At 50.2% G+C, this 6042-nt stretch overlaps 1 long non-coding RNA gene and 1 other non-coding gene across 2 annotated transcripts; both read right to left on the bottom strand.

The window, feature by feature from the left end:
• Nucleotides 1–109: 109 nt before the first annotated feature.
• LOC141577014 (uncharacterized) lies at nt 110–3298 on the bottom strand. The gene is made up of 3 exons (XR_012505449.1): nt 3137–3298; nt 395–552; nt 110–253 (listed from the first exon to the last, which is right to left on the bottom strand). It is a non-coding gene; the product is annotated as an uncharacterized LOC141577014 (long non-coding RNA).
• Nucleotides 1625–1734, bottom strand: LOC141577017 (U6 spliceosomal RNA). Its single transcript, XR_012505452.1, has one exon. It is a non-coding gene; the product is annotated as a U6 spliceosomal RNA (small nuclear RNA).
• Nucleotides 3299–6042: the final 2744 nt, after the last annotated feature.

The raw sequence follows: 6042 nt of genomic DNA, 5'->3' as shown, positions 1-6042 counted from the left end.
AGATTCCTATAGGACCGCAAAAACAGTCAACTGGCCATACACACATACATACATACGTACAAACGTTTTGTCCCCAGAGGCCTCAGACCTCCTCTCTCTGGACCCGCTGAACCCCAGTAACTGGCCCCCATTCAACTGCCACATAGTAGGGGTCATCCAGACGTTCTTGGGATGGTAGGTATGACTTCCAAAGGGGTTGAAGCCTTCCTTCCCCCGCTGCAAGCCTGATGCCATCAGCATGGCCAGGACACTGCTACAAACAAACAAACAAACAAACAAACAAACAAACAAACAAACACACACACACCACCACCACCACCACCACCACCAACAACAACAACAACAACGACGACAACAAAAGACAAACACATGCGTATGTGACTTGGGGACATACTTTCCGCAGCCTCCAGGGACGAAGGCACTCGCTTCGCTGGGTAAATCCTACGAGGCTTCACTAAAGCGCTTGCCAACTTACTTCTCAGAAGGATCGATCTCTGCCCCCATCACCCGCCATCATCAGGCAAGGTCGTCAGAATCCATGGGAGATATAGACTAGAAAGAAGAAGTAGAGGAAGGAGGAGGAGGAGGTGGAGGAGGAGAATCAGTGACATGAGGTGTGTACGACTTCTTGTCTCCAAGAGGATTGAGTTTTAAATTTTTTTCTTTTCAGATACAAGGGAAAATAAACTTTTGTTTTTTCCCCTTCCTTCCCTTTTAGAGGCGGACACCCACATGGTAAATATCATACCTCTGTCAGCAGAATGGAACCCTTTCTCTTTTTCTCCCTCCCTGACCCTTCTGGGATTCAGAAATCCTCCGTGAGGATTTTTCTATTCTTGGCAGCAGAGTTATTAGCATCATTGACTTGGAGGCAAAAACTTAGGTTTCCATTAAACTGGGATAGACATGCATGGATAAGAGATACTAGTGCTACTCGTTTTCCTTAGGGTTCCCCTGTGTCTGTGGTGTGTGTGTGTGTGTGTGTGTGTGTGTGTGTGTGTGTGTGTGTGTGTGTGTGTGTGTGTGTCTGTGTGTCTGTGTCTGTGTGTCTGTGTGTCTGTGTCTGTGTCTGTGTCTGTCTGTCTGCCTGCCTGCCTGCCTGCCTGCCTGCCTGCCTGCCTGCCTGTTTATTGTAGGAACTCTCTGTCAATGGAAGTATAGTTGACTTACAATGTTGTGTTCATTTATGACGTACGGCATAGTGATTCACTTATTCACACACACACACACACACACACACACACACACACACACACACACACACACACGTATACTTTTTCAGGATAGGTTATTACAAGCTATTGAACATAGTTCCCTGTGCTAGACAGTAGGACCTACTTGTGTACCTAGTTTGTATAGGGTGGTTTATATCTGCTAATCCCAAACTCCTGATTTATCCCTCTGCCCTCCCCCATTCCTCCACCCTACCCTGTCCCCTGTGTTAACCATCGGTTTCTTTTCCATGTCTGCGAGTCCAGTCTGTTTCTGGTTTGTAAATAGGTTCCTTGGAGTCTTTTTAAAATGGAGTTATTTATGTATGGATGGGTGTCTTGACTTACTTTCAGATCCCACCTAGAAGTGATGGCATAGGATATCTGTCTTCCTCTGGGTGACTGACATCACTAAAGCTACGGAACTCTTCACGTATGTGCGGTGTGTCGTCCACGTTCAGGGGCCGTGCTGATCTTCTCTGGATGGTTCCCGTGTTAGTCGATGTGCTGTGGCAGCAAGCGCTTGCCTTAGGGTTTTTGTCTCAACCTGAAAGCCGGCCCGGAGACTGAAGGTCTTCTAGTTGCCTCCACTATCTGCCTAGGACCATCTCCACGAACGTTTCCCATTTTCTCTCACCCTTTTGTCTTGGCATCATTGAGTACTAAAATGCTCCGTCTCCTGAAGCCCTGCAGACTGAAGCTGGACAACGGGAGGTAAACGTCAGAGAAATGGCCACAACAGCTCCTGTGGAAACCATCCTAGGGCCTGTTTTTGGAGGAGCCGCTCAGAGAGTTGAGCCGAACACCCCAGGACATCATCAGAGGCATTTCAAACTGCTCGAGCCATTTCGATGACCCCGATGTGTGGAAATCTCCTACTAGACTGACCCCCTACTCCCGGCCCTGAATCTGGTTTCTCATCTGCTCAATGATTAACTTTTGTGCTGTACTTTGGTTTTCCACACAAGTGCCTCTTAGGCGATACCTGACTGCTTGCTCCCTAGGCCTAGCTTCAGAAGCCCATCGACACCACCGCCTCCTGAGACGAGATACTACAACTGTTTCCTTGAACAGACCTGTTCTCAGAACTAAGAAACTGGGTCCATGAAACGCAGGCCCTCTAGGAAACTATTCCCTCCCTCCTGCCCCCACACCACACGCACGCATGCACGCTCAGACGCACGCACGCACGCACGCACGCACGCATGGACGCACATGCACAGTCAACAGCCCAGCTTTTAATGTGTAAAACTTCCAGGGAAGTTACAGAATAGGGAAATGTTGGGGTCCAGAGTAGGCTGCCCCAAAATGTGCCCGATGGACTATGCTGAATGAAAGGGACTTCACAACTGGCCAAGGGGGAGGGTATAGGTCAGTGGTAGAGTGTGTGCTTAGCAAGCAAGCACAAGGTCCTGGGTTTAATCCCCAGTACCTCCGGTCAAAAATAAATACATAAAATCGAATTCCTCTCCCCGCCCCCCCCCCCCAAAGTATACACTGCTGTATGTCAACTCTGTCTCAATAAAACTGGAAGAAAAAAAGGAAAAAAAATGATTTAACAAAAGAAGGAAAGAAACAAACAAAGAACTGCCCGAGGCAAGAGGAACACTCTGGCCCTCCTTTCTGCCTCCCTGGAAGCAGGGGAAAAAGAATTTTGTTTTTTAAAGTCTCCCATCCCAGAGGAATCTATCAAGTCAGAGGTCTGCTTCCATGCCCTTCCATGATTCTCAAACGGTGTAGTGGGGTTTACCCAGATTAGGAAAAGGAGGGGACTCCTTTGGCCTGAGACCAGGCGAGATTCTCCCCCTCCCTCCCGCCTCCCTCCGTGCAGTTGGGACGGGGTGGCCTAAGGGTGGGGAAATTGAAACCAAAGAACAAAAGCCGTTCAACAGAGAGGAGCCGGAGGCCAAGTCAAAGGCTCTGACCTGAGCACAGAGCTTTCTGCATTTGAATGAAGCGATTGAACGAGGCCCTGCCGAATGGATCCTCCTGACGTCCCCGCCCCCGCTTCCAGGAGACAGTCAGTCGATTTGGGACCGATCGGTGGAGAAGGCCTGTGAGGCGGCGGCGGCGGCGGTGGCGGCGGCGGCGGCGGAAGCAGCGGCGGGGGCGGGGGGGGGGGGTGGGTGCGCGGGCGGGGGCGGGACCAACGGTCGCTCCAACTCTGCCTGCCTGCCTGCCTGCCTGCCTGCCTGCCTGCCTGCCTGCCTGCCTGCCTGCGGGGCTGAGGCCTGAGGGCCACGCTGGTTCCTGCCACTCAGGGAAACTTCTGCGGGTGTTGCCGAAAGATCGCCCTCCCCGACCCCGTCCCTGACGAGCCAAATAACCCAGAGACAGGGTCTTAGAGTTTAGAAGAAAAGAGGCAGCTTGATTGCTTTGCTGGGCAAAGGGGACTCACAGCAGGCTAGTGCCCTCCAAACTGTGAACCCGTCTTGGGGTTGGGGTTTCATGCTTCTGTGGACGAACAGGTTGGAGCATGAAAGGGAATCACAACAGGCGGGAGCACAAAAGGTGCTCATGATCAACAAGGGTCTCTGATGAAACTTGCTCCTAAATCTGATGAGTGTCTGATAACATGGGACCTCCTGGTGGTCTAGTAGGTCATCAGCCCGTGACCTTCTTTATCTGGTCAGACTCACCCGGCGGCACCAGCGCCACGGAGGAACTCGGGGTGGGGGGTGGGGGGTGGGAGGGGGCTGGTCGTTCTCCTGAGCTTATCCTCCCGTGACTCCCTTCCTGGGGAAAGACTCAGACGCCAAACATGATTGTCAAGTTGAACGATCAGAGGAAGGTCAAATCAAACAGTTAGAATCGACAACTTTAGCTGTTTTTAACAGTGGGCCTGGAGCTGGGAGCGGTGTCTGGTCAGTCGAGTTTGCTGATCGTTCTAAAAGCAAGCAGTAAGCATAAAGCCAAAAATTGGCTTAGCCTAAGTGCGGCCACTTCATGATTCCTCCTTCACTGGGGGCTGAGGCGTGGGGGAGGGCGGGGGTGGGGGACAGGACTGAGGTGGCGGCGAACTTCTCCGTGAATGCTCGGAGCCGAACTGCTCTCTGGGCCTAGGTCTGAAAAAGGCCTGAGTCTCAGCTATGACAGATTCTCTCTCTTTCTGGGCACATGGACTGACTCGCCCCGCATCCTCCCATCCTGTCAGACCCTTTGGACACACACCTCCACCTGAAGAGTTCTTTGGCCTCGTCCAGAAAAAACAAACACACGCACGAACAAAACCAAACGAGCACACAGAAACCCTGCTGATCTCCTTGGACCCCATTCACTTCGGAGAGTCCCTCTCGTAGAAATCCCCTCTGATCGATGATTTCACCACAGCCGCCTCCCTTTCTCCGGCACAGTGACCCCCACCCCCACCCCTGCGTGGGCCCTGTCCCTCTACCTATCAAAAACCAAACCCCAGGAGAAAAGAAAATCAGAATGCTGTTTTGAGCCACTGGATCTGTGAAAGGAACCAAACAGAAAGCTGAAATAACCAAACCAGCCGAACACCAAAAGCGAACAGACAGATACCCCAGAAAGAAGGGCACGCTGACCTTGCCCCTTTCCTTCCTGGAATCAGGACATAACATAGATCTACACCCCACCCCCCACCCCACCCTCCCCAGATGTCTTCTTTATGCCGGAACGAGAGTGACGTTCTTATTGTCAACGGTGCTGTTATGGAAATGACAGGCCGGCCAAGAAACAAGCACCACTCGGAGGGTTGGAGTACTCAGATTTATTACGCCGGCGGGCTCAGAGGGGCTTCTGCTCCTAAGCCTTGAGCACCTCCAAGACGTGCACATGAGGTTTTATAGGGTTAAGTACCAGCTTGGGGTATTCGGCCAATAGGCACGCAATAGCTTTAGCAACATCATTATCACGAAAGTAGAGGCAGTGAGGCAGCAAACCAACATTTCAAGGCCAGATATGTCTCTTTGAAAATCCAGCTGGCTAGCAAAATATGAACAGGGAATCAGCAAACCGGCACTTATTAATTTAGATTTACGAGTTAGCCCAGCAGAACTCAGATCAGTAATCCGACACTTGTTACACTTAGATTTGCGACTTAGCTTGTTAGCCCAGCTGGGCTTTTCCTTCACAGTGTAAAGCGGAGAAGGAGAGAATTCTGTACAAACAGACCTCGATGAAAAGAATCCTCACCCTCTTTTAGGCCCCCACCTCAACACACGTGCGCGCACACACACACACACACACACATGCATGCACGCACGCGCGCGTATAGTTACTCCTGTTCTCTCTCTTTCTCTCTCCCTCTTCCTTTCTTACTGATTTTTTAAAAATGTTTACTGATAACACAGAAAACAATTGCTTAAATGTTGTCCAGGAATGATATTCATTTTTGAAAACATGATATATATTGTAAAGGATTTGGGCTCCCTTAGAAAAATCCCAGTCCAGGCACGATTGTATAGCACCTCCTTTCACTTTCAAGTGTCTCATTTCAGACAATAAAGTAGCCAGTCATCTTCCTTGTGCATGACCTTTGTAACTGGCACAAGTCAAACGGCACAAAATTCAGACCCAATCTCCTGATCCATATGATTCTCATATTCTTTTTTTTTTTTTTTTTTAGCGAGTCCAGAAGCTATGGGTCTGTGCCAACCACCCGTGGCTGTTCACTATCCAGCATTTCTTCCATTATCTTTATGTTGTCCTGTTTCTTGGAAGTATTAGTGCAGCTACTTTTCCCGATGGTCTGTCTCTGTCTCTCACTCTTTTCTCCTTCTTTTTTTTTGGGGGGGGAGGAGGGGGATGGGTTTGATTAGGTTATTTATTTATTTTAATGGTGGTTCTGGGGATTGAACCCAGGGCA

The sequence above is a fragment of the Camelus bactrianus genome, unplaced genomic scaffold (genome assembly GCF_048773025.1).
Source record: "Camelus bactrianus isolate YW-2024 breed Bactrian camel unplaced genomic scaffold, ASM4877302v1 HiC_scaffold_59, whole genome shotgun sequence".
NCBI lineage: Eukaryota > Metazoa > Chordata > Mammalia > Artiodactyla > Camelidae > Camelus > Camelus bactrianus.
The sequence above is the reverse complement of the archived record's forward strand: the minus strand, read 5'-3'. Positions and strand labels throughout refer to the sequence as shown.